Source organism: Ornithodoros turicata, chromosome 5, assembly GCF_037126465.1.
Source record: "Ornithodoros turicata isolate Travis chromosome 5, ASM3712646v1, whole genome shotgun sequence".
In the NCBI taxonomy this organism is placed as follows: Eukaryota; Metazoa; Arthropoda; class Arachnida; order Ixodida; family Argasidae; genus Ornithodoros; species Ornithodoros turicata.
The window spans coordinates 47312379-47328411 of record NC_088205.1 but is presented as its reverse complement, the minus strand read 5'-3'; the positions used below and the strand labels follow the sequence as shown (position 1 = coordinate 47328411).

The window sequence follows — 16033 nt, the reverse complement described above, 5'->3', positions numbered from 1 at the left end:
AAACTGAGCGAGCGCGGGGACTGCGGAGCAACCGAGCGCACGTCTGCTCTCCGCGACAGCCAGCGAGCAACTGACTGGGGCGCCACGGCCGCTACGCATGCACGCGCTCTTAGCGCCCTCTGCGGCGAGCACCAGTGAGGAGTAACCCGACCGTACCTGCGAGAGGCTAAGAGAGAAGTGTATTCCTGCGCCCTCTTCTTGCGTTGCTCATTGGTCGTGATGTCATCCCATTGTCCCAAGGTTACACCGCTTTTTTTGTCACACGGTCGACACAACTGGACACGGTCAATCTGCAATGAAGCCATGGCATGACGTCATCATGCACCTGCGTGGCTCAAGGGCGCGTACGCTGTAGACAGGGGACCTATTACTTATTGAATCACTATCCCAAGATTATTTCCTTTATTCTTCTGTAGCGGCCTCCGCCGACGATGAAGAAGCGCGTGCTCCCGCCCACACTCTACACCCGGAGTTCATTCCATCCGCGGCCACCGGCCAATAAACATCTGCATTCCGCTACGCTCCTGGCCTATCTCTCTTAGCCACGCTCACAAACTGGTGACCCGAACGTTCCCTCCCGCAAGCGTTCCCTCCCGCGCCCGACTATACTGCTTTGGCGCACGCACAAGCCTCGGACACCGATTTCCAAGCCCTCCAACAGTCGCCGCAGTCACTCAACCTCCAGCGCATTCCCTACCTCGACACACCGCGCGGGCTACTCTGCGACATGACAACGGGAACGCCGAGGCCCCTCGTCCCCCTCCCTTTCCGCCGACGTCTCTTCGACACCTTCCACGGACTCCACCACCCCGGTATCAAGGCCACACAGCGGCTTATCGCCGCTCGCTTCGTTTGGCCTTCCATGAACCGGGACGTCCGTCAATTGGCCCGAACATGTCTGGCTTGTCAGCGCACGCAGGTGCAGCGGCACACAGTATCTCCAACACTGCCGTTTCCAACATCCGACGCCCGTTTCCGACATATACACCTGGAGCTAGTGGGACCTCTGTCCACGTCGTCCGGCCACTCCTACCTACTCACAATCGTGGATCGTTTCACGCGCTGGCCGGAGGCAATACCCATCCGGGACATGACTGCCAGCACTGTCGTCCGCGCCTTTCTGCACAGTTGCCCGTGGCCACAGTGGCCCGTTTTGGTGCTCCAGCTGTTATTACTACGGACCAAGGCCGACAGTTTACTTCGCGACTTTTTGCTGACGTCTGCCGTTTTCTGGGAGCTCGCCACCATCAAACCACAGCCTACCATCCCTGCGCCAATGGGATCGTAGAGCGCCTCCACCGAAGCTTCAAGAGCGCCCTCCGAGCCAATCCTTCTGACCAGTGGGTAGAGCGATTGCCCCTCATCATGCTGGGCATACGGTCCGCTACACGGTCCGACTTCCCACTCTCCCCTGCCGACCTGGTCTTCGGTGCCCCACTGCGTCTGCCCGGGCAATTCTTCGATGCAGCCTGCATCCAGCAGCCGGCCCCCGATCCTCTCAACTTCGCCATCCGTTTGCAAGCTCATTGCACGGACTAACGGCCGCCTCCCACCCGCCCTTCGTCTCGACAAGTTTTTCTCCACCCTCAACTCGCCACAGCAACTCACGTTTTCTTGCGCCATGACGCCACGCGTAAGCCGCTGCAGCCCCCTTACGACGGCCTCGGGTTCAGCGAGGGGGCCCTAGTAGCGGCCTCCGCCGACGATGAAGAAGCGCGTGCTCCCGCCCGCACTCTACACCCGGAGTTCATTCAATCCGCGGTCACCGGCCAATAAACATCTGCATTCCGCTACGCTCCTGGCCTATCTCTCTTAGCCGCGCTCACACTTCTATAACGATTGCATAGGAAACTATTGCAGAAAAGCACCATGTATGAAACCTGATCGTAGGAATTCTGTCTTAGTCTCAAAGTCTTACTGAATGAGGCTTGCAAAAGAACAAAATATCCTAACACGTAACTCCATCAATGGCTAATAAGAGGGCTAGGTACTCAACAAATCAACACAGAGTACGGGTAACAAGGAGCGCAGAACGTTGCGTATACTCAATTCGACAGCCAGACATGGAACTGAATCGTAATGCTTTTTTCTCCTCTATAAAGTCATGCATCTGTCCCTCTTGCAGTTACTTTCTGAACTAATTTAATCGCAAAATTATTAAGAATCGTTCTGGCATTATTCCCATTTAAATTAAGGGTGCAGCAGCACTAGCGTCATCGTCAAGACAAGAACGATCAACATGAACCTTTCGTGTCCATAAAAGAAAAAAAATACAGAGCGTCAACAAAGGAAAGCATGCAGGTCAGGACATGTCAGAAGTGCTATTGAACGAGGAAAAATCGCACGACTGCCGGGCAACAGAGGAAAGCAAACACAGAAAAACACTTCAACAGAGTGAAAAAGTGAAAAAGACACTCACCATCATTTTTCACTTCACGTTCACTACATTCCCTCATTGTAAATCCGTTCGTCACAAAATCCACCGCAATCGTCACACACCATTCACCAGTGACGAACCAATCATCCGCACCCCATCAGAGGCAGACTGAAACCCACCAAAGCTACGCCTTTCCACTAACGGCCAATGCAATTGCTAGGAACAGAATTAATGCGTCCACACCCATCAGTGTCCAACAGAGAAGTGAATCTTTGCGCCCCATGCAGGCCGTGCTCATTGGTCGTGACGTCAGCCTGTTGTCTGAGGGCTGCACTGTTTTTTTCCACTAATGCTCCTCTGGACAAGGTCCACCTGAAACAATAGTGTGGCGGTATTACGTCATCATGCAGCTGTGTGGCTCAAGGACGCGTACGCTCTAGACAGGGGACCTGTTATTTATTGAATCACTATCCCAAGAGTATTTCCTTTATTCTACTATAATTATTCGATAGGGAACTATTGCAGAAAAACACCATGTATGAGAGGTGATTGTAGGAATTAAGCATTTCATTCCCAAAGTCTTACTAAATTAGACTTGCAAAAGAACAAAATATCCTAACACCTTCAATGGCTACATACAACGAGCTAATCGAGACATGTCCATCCCTTCCGAGAGCCAGGCAGCTAACTGAATAATGTCGCTTTGTTCCTCGACTGGATAAAGCCATGCACCTGTCCCCCTTGCGGTTACTCTCTGAACTAAATGAATCGCAAAATTATTAAGAACAACACTACTCCCATTCAAGGCAGCACTATCGACATCGTCAAGAACGTTCCTTGTCAAAAAGAAAAAAAACTCTATGTAGAAGGAAAACATGACAGAACAGGTCAGGGCATGTCAGCGCATGTTTGTCAGACAACAAGAAGGAAAAAGCAAAGAGAAACACTTGAACAAAGAAGAAAACCAGCATCAAACTATTTCTAAGCACACGCACTCCTCTTATTCAAAAACAATGCTCCTCATAAATCCGTCCAGGACAATACACACTATTTTTTTATTGCTACACTTTTTGCCAGTAACGGTCAATGCATTGCTACAGACTGCGTGACGTCATCATATCCTGTCTGAAGAAGACAGCGGCAAAGACAAACACTCCTATTATTCATTGAATCGCAAGGTTATTTCCTTTGTCCGACTCTTAATGACGTTCACTTTCACAATAACATTCAACGGAAAAGCACATGCATATTAGCGATTTTCACCCCAAAGGCTCATCACGGCCATTAGAGTCACACCAGTAAACTACCACTGCTCTTTTAAAATAATAAGTGAGACCACTCAACATCATCGCCAGGCTTATGTAATACATTACCCTTTCTATGCTCGTATACTCGTTGTCTGAGGCTACACCTGCGAGCAAACAGGCGCGAAAGCCAGGGGGCAAAGTTCCCTTCGCGCTAGACGGAGGACTAGACAGAACGCCGTTACGGGAACATTATGGCATTCCCACCATATTAATGGTTTTCTATCTTGCATTGCAGTTTAGAAAAACTACTACAAAACTTTTATCTTAGGAGCCTATTAAAATTATACTTTCCATGGAAACTATAATTTCCCTATTACTTGGATCGCTATTAATGAAGCGCTGAAATTTTTTCTCTTCCCATTTCAGCCTTGCCATGCAGTGAGGCAGACTCACATCCAAAATAATTAATTTACCCTGAGGGTGCCGTGCTTCAGGAATTCCTATCCTGCGCTCAGATGCCAGCATTTCTGCACGGATACCTATAACAGATTACTTCTTCAACATACCGAGCTCCTAACAACATCTAACAAACAAGCAGAGAAACCCATTTCTCAGCTTTACCATGCGACTTTTTTCTGCACAAAAGCAGTGATTTGAGGAAAGAGCAGCAAAACTTGCGCGCACTTGTGCTTGACTTCGAAAACTGAAGCATATGCTAATAAACTAAGAAAAAGACACTCATGTCAGGTATCAGATAATTCTTGCTTAATGCTACATACACAGCCGCATTGTCCCTTCGTAAAGAAAGCCCAGGAAGGACACACGAATTCCTTTAAGCGAGAAGAGAAAAGGCTTAAGACGGAGCGCTCAGGAATAATAGCAGAGTCACCGGACATCGCTATACGGCTAACATAAGATAACAACAAGATAATAGCGGCGGGCAAAATTGCAACACTGCTAAACAAGCCCCAACATGCCATGATGACGTCGCAAACCAGGAAAAAAGCTCGCACACACAGAGGTCAGCTCAGGAATGCACAAGGAGTGGTGCTTTACTGGGATTTCTCCTCCACGCTCACATACCAGCATTTCTGCACAAATACTTATAACTGCATACAGCTTACTCCCATCAACATATCAAGCAAAGTGAATACTGACACTCAACAATATATAACAAAAAACAAACAAATTCTATTCTCATGAACTCTCCTCTGCCGAGCGGCTTTCTCCTGCTCTACCTGGATGCTGACTTTTTCCCCTCACCCACATTCTGAGTAAAAGCAGTGAAAGAAGAAAAGAACCGCGAAAAATTACACGCATTTGTGTCCTAATAGCTGTAACTGCAAGAAACCGTAGCGCACGCTAATAAACTGAGAAAAAGACACCCATCTCTGCCACCAGATAATTCTTGCATAATGCCACATACACAGTCGCATTGCCCTTGCGTAAAGAAAGCCCAGGACAGGGATACACAAATTTCCTTAAGTGAGCAGGGAAAAGGCTTAAGTCGAACCGCTCAGGAATAATCGGAGAATCACCGCTTATCGCTACGCGGCTAGCACAACATGATAGCAACAAGATATTAGCGAAGGGTAAAAATTGCAACACTACTGAACAAGTCCAGACATGCGACATCGCATACAAAATACTGCTCATCGGGAAAAGGCCTAAGCCTGCGACCGAAAATCATAGAGCATACACAACTTCATTTTTGTATTTCGCGTTAACTAAACGCGGTCTGCTTAGAAAACGACGCACAAATTTTCTTAGGGAGCAGAGAAATATAGGAATTTCTACTCCGTGCTCAGATACCAGCATTTCTGCTCAAAAACCAATGACTGCAAAATTAAGCACTGCTTACTTCATCAAGATATCGAACACCCAACAAAATCAAACAAACAACCCCACTTCCACTGATAGAACACTATTCAGCTTTTACCAGGAGGTTTTCTTCTGCGTAAAAGTAGAGAAAATAAGAAAAGAGCAGAGAAAAATTACACGCTTTTACACGCAAAAATTACACGCACTTTTGCTCGCATAGCTCTAAGAGAAAAAAATAAAATAACGAGGCACACGCTAATAAACTGTGACAAAGACGGGCCGCGTTGCGCTCGCACGGAGAATCGCGCGCGTCGCGCCCAAACAGTGCGCCCGAACCGCGCCCCATGCGAGCCGCGCGCGTCCAAACCGCGAGAACGGGCCCGCGCGCGGCTCGCATGGAGCGCGGTTCGGGCGCACTGTTCGGGCGCGACGCGCGCGATTCCCCGTGCGAGCGCACTGTTTTATCACTTAAACAGCAACAGAGCTGGCATTGTAGTACCCTCGCGATAAATCTTTTATTCCGGCGACAGCAGAATGTATTCAAAAAGGCTTCGGGTGTGTAAGGCCAGCCCAAGGCGTGTTGATGGGAGCGCACTGCTCTGTTGGGTACCCAAACTTGCAGCCAGCGATGGTGCAATGATTACTTTTATTTTATTTTGAGTCACTATCGGCTCACCTATTCAGTGAAGGCCTATGAACACATGTTAAGTGCTTTGGCTTAAAAATGATGAGCTACAGTGTGTAGCGAATGATGTTCACATTTACCCGTTCTGCTCTATAATATTCTTGCAAAATATATGGGTGCAAGGAAATAAAAGGAAAACGAAGTGAATTCACTCCTGTATAATGATCGCTGCGCAGAAGCACCGCACCGTTTTCTTCGTGGACGTATAGCGAACATGCATTCCTTTCTTTTCTTTTTTTGGTTCGCGCAGTCCGAGTGACGATACACTATTACATCAGGAACGAAGACTTATTGTTTTGCGTTGTTGCGTTGTTTGCATACATGCGTGTGCCTTCTTTTGACGATGGTAGGATAATTATTGACCTGAGGAATAAAATGGATTTATGTGGTTGTGAAAATAGACTGTGTTTGTGAGCGTGAAAATGTGAGTGTGAGTGTGAAAATGTGAGTGAGTGAGTGAGTGTGTGTGTGCGCGCTCGCTCGCTGGGACCCCACTTGACAAGTGAGTGCTATCTGTTTCCCTTTTCGTGTGACACGAGTGATACATCTATGTACTATTGCGTGAAATAGTGGTTTAAAAAATAAGGGTAGTCGCGTTTGCATTGCTATCTGTAGGATAGGACGAGCGTTTTTAATGCAATTGCCTCGCGAACCTGGTGAAGTCTGTTTTGGGCAGGGTATTGTATGAGTGCCCGACGCCGGTCCTCTTGTTGTTTGTTTGTTAGTACGTATCTGTCACATTCGTAGCGCTGTTCAAGCTTTGTTTTCTTTGCAAAAATTCAGACTTTATGGTATTAAGCTGTCCCAGTAGAAGTAACTTTCCCTGCTCGCTTAAGATAAATTGTGTGTCCTTTTTCTGTGCTTTCTTCACGCAGGGACAATGCAATTGAGTATTTAGCATTATGCAATAATTATCTGATAGCAGAAATGGGTGTCTTTGTCACAGTTTATTAGCGTGTGCCTCGTTAGTTTATTTCTTTCTCTTATAGCTATGCGAGCAAAAGTGCGTGTAATTTTTCGCTGCTCTTTTCTTATTTTCTCTACTTTTACGCAGAAGAAAGCCTCCTGGTAAAAGCTGAATAGTGTTCTATCAGTGGAAGTGGGGTTGTTTGTTTGATTTTGTTGGGTGTTCGATATCTTGATGAAGTAAGCAGTGCTTAAGTGTGCAGTCATGGGTTTTTGAGCAGAAATGCTGGTATCTGTGCACGGAGTAGAAATTCCTATATTTCTCTGCTCCCTAAGAAAATTTGTGCGTCGTTTTCCAAGCAGACCGCGTTTAGTTTAGGCGAAATACAAAAATGAAGTTGTGTATGATCCATGATTTTCGGTCGCAGGCTTAGGCCTTTTCCCCGATGAGCAGTATTTTGTATGCGATGTCGTATGTCTGGACTTGTTCAGTAGTGTTGCAATTTTTACCCTTCGCTAATATCTTGTTGCTGTCATGTGCTAGCCGCGTAGCGATAAGCGGTGATTCTCCGATTATTTCTGAGCGGTTCTACTTAAGCCTTTTCCCAGCTCACTTAAGGAAATTTGTGTCTCCCTGTCATGTGCTTTCTTAACGCAAGGGTAATGCGACTGTGTACGTGGCATTATACAAGAATTATCTGGTGGCAAAAATGGGTGTCTTTTTCTCAGTTTATTGGCGTGCGCTACGGTTTCTTGCAGTTACAGCTATTGGGACACAAATGCGTGTAATTTTTCGCGGTTCTTTTCTTCTTTCACTGCTTCTACTCAGAATGTAGGTGAGGGGGAAAAGTCAGCATCCTGGTAGAGCAGGAAAAAGCCGCTCGGCAGAGGAGAGTTCATGATAATGGAATTTGTTTGTTTTTTGTAATATGTTGTTGAGTGTCAGTATTCACTTTCCTTGATATGTTGGTGGAGTAAGCTGTATGCAGTTATAAGTATTTGTGCAGAAATGCTGGTATATGAGCGTGGAGGAGAAATTCGAATGAAGCATCTCTTCTTGTGCATTCCTGAGTTGATGTCTGTGCGTGCGTGCTTTTTTCCTGGTTTGCGACGTCATCATGGCATGTTGGGGCTTGTTTAGCAGTGTTGCAATTTTACCCCCCCCCCCGCTATTATCTTGTTGTTACCTTGTGTTAGCTGCGTAGCGATGTCCGGTGACCCTGCTATTATTCCTGAGCGCTCCGTCTTAAGCCTTTTCCCTTCTCGCTTAAAGAAATTCGTGTGTCCTTTCCTGTGCTTTCTTTACGAAGGGACAATGCGGCTGTGTATGTAGCATTAAGCAAGAATTATCTGATACCTGACATGAGTGTCTTTTTCTTAGTTTATTAGCATATGCTTCAGTTTTTGAAGTCAAGCACAAGTGCGCGCAATTTTTGCTGCTCTTTCCTCAAATCACTGCTTTTGTGCAGAAAAAAGTCGCATGATAAAGCTGAGAAGTGGGTTTCTCTGCTTGTTTGTTAGATGTTGTTAGGAGCTCGGTATGTTGAAGAAGTAAGCTGTTATAGGTATCCGTGCAGAAATGCTTGCATCTGAGTGCAGGATAGGAATTCCTGAAGCACGGCACCCTCAGGGTAAATTCATTATTTTGGATGTGAGTCTGCCTCACTGCATGGCAAGGCTGAAATGGGAAGAGAAAAAATTGCAGCGCTTCATTAATAGCGATCCAAGAAATAGGGAAATTATAGTTTCCATGGAAAGTATAATTTTAATAGGCTCCTAAGATAAAAGTTTTGTAATAGTTTTTCTAAACTGCATTGCAAGATAGAAAACCATTAATATGGTGGGAATGCCATAATGTTCCCGTAACGGCGTTCTGTCTAGTCCTCCGTCTAGCGCGAAGGGAACTTTGCCCCCTGGCTTTCGCGCCTGTTTGCTCGCAGGTGTAGCCTCAGACAACGAGTATACGAGCATAGAAAGGGTAATGTATTACATAAGCCTGGCGATGATGTTGAGTGGTCTCACTTATTATTTTAAAAGAGCAGTGGTAGTTTACTGGTGTGACTCTAATGGCCGTGATGAGCCTTTGGGGTGAAAATCGCTAATATGCACGGTGCTTTTTTGTTGAATTTTATTGTAAAAGTGAACGTCATTAAGAGTCGGACAAAGGAAATAACCTTGCGATGCAATAAATAATAGGAGTGTTTGTCTTTGCCGCTGTCTTCTTCAGACAGGATGCGATGACGTCATGCAGTCTGTAGCAATGCATTGACCGTTACTGGAAAAAAAGTGTAGCAATAGAAAAATGGTGTGTATTGTCCTGGACGGATTTATGATGAGCACTGTTTTTGAATAAGAGGAGTGCGTGTGCTTAGAAATAGTTTGGTGCTGGTTTTCTTCTTTGTTCAAGTGTTTCTCCTTGCTTTTTCCCCCTTGTTGTCTGACAAACATGCGCTGACATGCCCTGACCTGTTCTGTCATGTTTTCCTTCTACATGTAGTTTTTTCTTTTTGACAAGCAACATTCTTGACGATGTCGATAGTGCTGCCTTGAATGGGAGTAGTGCTATTCTTAATAATTTTGCGATTCATTTAGTTCAGAGAGTAAATGCATGGGGGACATGTGCATGGCTTTATCCAGTCGAGGAACAAAGCGACATTATTCAGTTAGCTGCCTGGTTCTCGGAAGGGATGGACATGTCTCGATTAGCTTGTTGTATGTAGCCATTGAAGGTGTTAGGATATTTTGTTCTTTTGCAAGTCTAATTTAGTAAGACTTTGGGAATGAAATGCTTAATTCCTACAATCACCTCTCATGTATGGTGTTTTTCTGCAATAGTTCCCTATCGAATCATTATAGTAGAATAAAGGAAATAATCTTGGGATAGTGATTCAATAAATAACAGGTCCCCTGTCTAGAGCGTATGCGTCCTTGAGCCACGCAGCTGCATGATGACGTAATACCGCGACACTATTATTTCAGGAGGACCTTGTCCAGAGGAGCATTAGTGAAAAAAAAACAGTGTAGCCCTGAGACAATAGGCTGACGTCACGACCAGTGAGCACGGCCTGCAGGGGGCGCAAGGATTCACTTCACTATTGGACACTGACGGGTGTGGACGCATTAATTCTGTTCCTAGCAATTGCGTTGGCCGTTCGTGGAAGGGCGTAGCTTCGATGGGGTTCCGTCTGCCACTGATGGGGTGCTGATGTGTGGTTCGTCACTGGTGAATGGTGTGTGACGTAGTGATGCAGAACTATCGATAGTCAAATACTATCGAACCATCGATAGTAGGAAAACTATCGATAGTGCTATCGATAGTGAGAAACTATCGATAGTGGACTATCGATAGTGGGAGAACTATCGATAGTGGACCTATCGATAGTGAGAGAACTATCGATAGTGGACTATCGTACAAGATCAGCGGAAATACTTAAAATTTAAGAGACCATATGAAGCGAAGCCATCCTGGTTCGTTTTTTTACAAAGGACAGAGAAGTATAAGAGTCTGGAGGGGTATCACATCCGTGTGTGACTGGCTGGTCCCTCAAGACAAAAACAACGCAAGCTACATTCCTTTCTAGCAGAAAAACTCAGAAAGCACGGGGATGAGAGTGAAAAGAAAAAGAAGCTTGACAAGCAGTTAGCTTCGATGATAGCAAGAGACATGCAACCATTTTCGATTGTCGCAGACAAGGGTTTTCGAGATTTCTGCCACATGTTAGACCCCAGATACGAGCTCCAAAGTTCTGAGGCTATTTTACCCACACTGTATGGCGAAGCCAAGGACAAACTACCGTGTCATTCTTATGAAGGCAAGGAATTGTGTAATAACAGCAGACATGTGGACATCATGCACAACTGCTAGCTACCTCACTGTCACTTGCCATTTTCTGCAAGAGACGGTTATGCGGTCTGCCGTGCTGTCGACAACCGTTTTCCACGGGTCTCATACTCCAGAGAACGTTGCCCAGGCTATCGGAGATGAGGCTGACGACTGTGGTATCCGTAATACAATCATTGCTCTTGTCACCGACAACGACAAGAGGATGATTCTTGCAGCAAGATTGCTTGGTATAGATCACCTACCATGCTTCGCTCATACGTTTAATCTAACAGTTCAAGATGGTCTAAAAAGCAGTGACGAACTAAACACTGTGCTGTTAAAATGCAAGAACATTGTGCGTCACATAAGGTCAAGTTCCGTCGCTACCGTCAAGCTCCGAGAAGAACAAGAGCGCATTGGTAAGGTACCCAACTAAAACTCATAAAGGAAACTCCAACACGGTGGACCAGTATTTTTTACATGCTGAAGAGGATCCTAGAAGTTGGCGAGGCCCTTACTCTGACACTGTCGAAGTTACCTCGCGCACCAAGCCCTTTGTCAGCAGAAGACGTCATGCTCATCGAGGATGTTGTGGCGATTCTAGAACCGTTTGAAGAGGCTACAAAACTGATGTCCGGAGATCAGTACACAACGATTTCTTATCTACAAGGCTCAGGAGGACAGGAAAGTAGCTCACGTGATACAGAATAAAAAAATATATTTTGTTGCATTTGACAGCTTTAGCTATATAACTATACAAAAACGTGGTACTATTTACAAACCCCAGTGATGACTTATCAAATGTATCGAATGATACACCTTCTGCAAGTATTACCTACTGCCCTTTGAATTGGGTTAGCTTTGTAAAAAGCTGGCGACACCTACGCTTATGCAGCTCCTCTGTACGTGTCTTGGCTGCATGACGCATACGTATACTTAAATACCTCTGGGCAACAGACTCTATCAAGTGAAAAAAGTGATTTTCAAGGCATGTCTGTTCAAGCATGTGCTCACTCCGTATTTGGCTAAAGACACTGCTGTCCAAAGTGGACTCCATAACCTGCAAGAGTACCCTTTGCAGAAGGGTGTTTGACGATATGCCCGCTTGAAGGAGAGCCCTTCGTAACAGACTTTCCGCTTTCCTACAGATTGTGATAACATCGTCAGATGGGTACCGAAATTCACCGTACTTGTCCTTTCGCTGCATGAGAGAATGGTGGATGGAAGACATGGGCACAGTTAGCTGGGAGATACATGTTTCACAATTCAAATATTCTTGTAGGCGGCATGCTATATGTCCCGCAATGAAAACAATTATTCTGTCCCCAAAAATGGTTGGCTCCGTTGGGTCCCAGAAGTAATCATGGTCAGGAAGGTCATCTTGGAGAATTCCTTCAGCTGTGTTGCTTCGTCCTCACGATGTCCAATTTATAACATCTTCTGAACGAGGTTGTGTCACACTGCTGACGTGAAGCACTGAGACATTTTCAAGTGGAAGGCAGTTCCCCTTTTCAGAGGCTTCTACTTCGGTATTAACAATCAACCTTTTGTAGGCTGCTTCGAATTGCCTTGCGGTTGGGTTGTTGTTGCAGCCACCATGTGATCTTATCAAACCAAAGAAGAGGCTTCAACCTTGAAGAACCTTGGCTGACCCTGTGTGTGGGAAGATGCTTGACAAGGGACTTAGAAAGAAGGAAGTTATGGAGCTGAATGGTACTATTGCAGCACACAAGGAAGCCAAGGAATCCGGTTTTTCGGTTTGTCTGCACAAGAAGTGGCCCAGATTTTCCACATTCACTTTTACGAAGAGCACGTATGTAGGATGTAGCCATCTGGAACATTATTCGGGCATCTTCAATATTTCCAGGACACAGCGGCTTCTTCCAACATTTCTGGTGAACATTTACAGAGTTTAGGACGTCAAATACGTTATTAATTATCCTCAAGAACCTCTCAGTTCCTTTAGTGTTTTCAAATCCAGGTACACCCAGGTCTCGACACTCACTTATGGCATCTGCAACTGATGTGCTGAGAAGCTCTGCAGCAAGGCTGACCTTCATGACCTGTTGTGGAAAATGTACATGTGCTGTTCGTAGTCTATTTGCTGCATGAAGTCCCTCTTTCTGCTGGATTGAGTGAATGGCTTCAATGTGCTTCCATGATATTTCATGCCCATCTTCGTCAACAAACGACTCGAAGTGGCAGAGTGCGTTCCTCACCAACTTCAACATGTGGCACGCATCAAGAAAAACACTTATAGGCATCGCCGTGTTGGGGTGTGGAAAGCTTGTGCGTAAGCTGTCGTACTGCAGTGAGCAACCAAGGCTTTGAAGCATAGATAGGTTGGCTGCAGCACCATCACAGGTTAGGGAAACAACTGTCACGCCAGCGTCGTGACAAAGCGACAACCCTTCGAATACAAGGTTACTTCGTTGTTCTCCGCTAATCCCATCAACCAGAAAGTAGCCAATGGGTAACTTCCACTGTTCACTCAGTGCAACAAGCAGCATCACGAAAGCCTCTTTGGCAACTATGCTGGGATCTTCACAATTTGGCCCACCAGTTGCATACCCGTACGTCCTCCTCCCATCCCACTCCCATACCCGTGTCTTCTAATGGCCATTTCGTCAACCATAAGGCTGCACGCAGTTTGTACTCCTTTCTTTGAGTTAGTCACAGCCTTCATTTCCAATGCAGACATTGCTTCCTTTGAAAATCCAGCTTCTCCATCAATCGACTGGTACCACTTTTTTACAGTGCGTGGATGGGGCAAGCATGTGTCAAACGTTTTACGCACGTAGCTCTAGGCACGCGGTGAGTAGAAATGAAGGGTGAGTGCAAAGGCACGCAACTCAGGGCTATACTGATGTGGGAAACTGGTTCCTCCCTTTTTCGCTACTTGTCGCATCAGCAGATCTTTGTTCGCCCCAGCAATGTTTTCAAGACAGCCTGCATGTTCTTCAAGCAAAATGTTTTCGGAAGTCAAATCTGGTATGATGTGCTGCAATTTAGCAACCTTCTGCTTTATACGGCGTTGGGCTTGCTGCAAAGCCTTGATCCGCTTTTTGCTGATGGTGTTCAGATTGCCAATCCGTCTTACTTCTTTTTTGAGGAAGGCTTTCACAGGTGTGTCCTCAGCTGAGTTTTCCTAGAACAACATGCAGGTACCTTATTGCATAGGCTCCACTGGATATTCCGGCAAGCCACAAAACGGAGCATGCGTACTACTTCAGGTACTGCGACCTTTTGCAGATTCTGGTGACGTGCATTTATATTGGCTTAATAGTACAATTAAAAGAAAATCCCTCATGACTCAAAACAGGGAGAAGAGTGTGCTGGTACTTCATGAAGGGAGTTTGAATAGAGCACGGAGTATAACTTGCCATATGAGCAATTGCACCTACCTTTAGATATTTTCTCAGTGTCAACATACACGTGGAACAAAATACTTCCTTCCTTTGGTATATAGAGTATACTTACCGAATAAAGAAGAGATTTGGCCTTGAATCATAGCAGCCGCAACAGGTGACAAAGTATCAGGCATGCAAATCACAAGGACCTCATGGCGTTGTGGTCGATAGAATCAATTTTTATTGGCTCAGACTGAGTACAATTCATTGTAACATGTATGAGGGTTAGTAAGAATCATCAGCATGCACAAATGCCGAATGAACTGGACAGTTCCCCATGACATCCAACTGTCTGCAAATACACGTATTTATCTCATTTTTTCCCTTTGAAGGCACTTCTTAATGCAAAAATATTTAACCTCGAACTGCACTATGCAGAGTGCATTATTATTTGCCCCACTCAACAAAACAAATACTACCTTTGCCCGTATCAATACACACTATACAAGTGCATCATGAAAAACCGACCAGAGTGCTTCGTAATAAGAGTGCTACACAGAAACTGGAGGCTACCTTTGTGGCACAAATAAGTGCTGCTCTTGATGTACAACATGTTTGTAACTCAAGTATCGTTTTATCACTCTCTTCATGAAGTGGTCTGACCAGTTTCTCGTGATGTGACATGTATATGTCAGCCGCAAATGTAACTGTGAGTCTGTTCAGCAGGCATGTACAGCTATGGACACAGTTGCATGAAATCTCTGTATGACGCCTTAGCGACTCTCCAGAAGTTCAGAACAGAACAGTATGAGGAAAGTAGTAGTAAACATGTAGACTGCGTCCTAATATTACTCTTTGCTATGGATGTGCCAGCCGAATCCGCGAATCCTCAAATCCACGAATCCTAGGCAGGGATTCAAGATTCGGGAATCCGAATCCCAGTGCCCAAAATGGCGAATCGAGTCTTTCGAATCCACTGACCACATTTGGTTGATTCTTTTATAAATTGGCTCCACATAAAGATTGTCGCCCATGCCATAACGTACGTGGTTTCAGAACCACTGCAATACGTTTTCAGGAGATTTTTAGCACTTACCAAAGCAGGTGAAGGAGGCACAGAAGGCATATCCGCGACCTCGTGCACCTGTAATATGAGAACAACTGTGATACTCATATGTATACTGCCTGCGACACAGTTGTTCGAAATCTGGGTTCTACTCTGTGAAGCCTTTCTGCAGTTCCTGGTGAACACCTTAGGGAATGAAGGAGTACACACTGGCAGTGGGACCTAGTTTAACTTTTTGCTACTACTTTCCCGACACAAGTTCGTCTAGGTCTCACGGGGAGCCGCTTGGGCATGAAACTGAGATTGAGACAACCATGTCGCAGACATATACTGTTCACATTATATATATGCTCACATGTCCTGCCTCTTCTGCACTGGGTTCTGGCATGCTCACTCCTGGCATGCTTGACTGTTCCTCAAGGAACTGTGATGAGATAATAAGATGTGCTGTTTATTATAATACACATACTGTCATCAATGCTCTTGCCTCTTGTGCGCTGGGTTCGGGATCGCTCACTCCTGCAACGTCTGGCTCCTTCCCAAGCAACTGGAGGCAATGCAGCCACTGGTAATTGACTACACCATTGCATTTTGTTTACGATGCCTACCTGCTGAACCTGCAGCGAAGGAACGGGGACAGCACCTTCACGTAGACGGACCCGTGTTAGCGAACTTCTGTCGAAGTCTTCGTTTCTGAAGTGCTTCGAGCAGACCACGCTGTGTTTTATTGACACAAGGTCTGGTCTCCGGATCGCATG

The 16033-nt window shown here is 45.7% G+C and overlaps 1 protein-coding gene and 1 pseudogene across 2 annotated transcripts in view; one reads left to right on the top strand and one right to left on the bottom strand.

Moving 5' to 3' along the window:
* Window positions 1-16033, bottom strand: part of LOC135394429 (ABC transporter G family member 20-like) — a 383626-nt gene that overhangs the window by 168125 nt on the left and 199468 nt on the right. The gene's annotated exons all lie outside the window — the stretch shown is intronic.
* Window positions 10876-11570, top strand: LOC135395163 (E3 SUMO-protein ligase ZBED1-like; annotated as a pseudogene).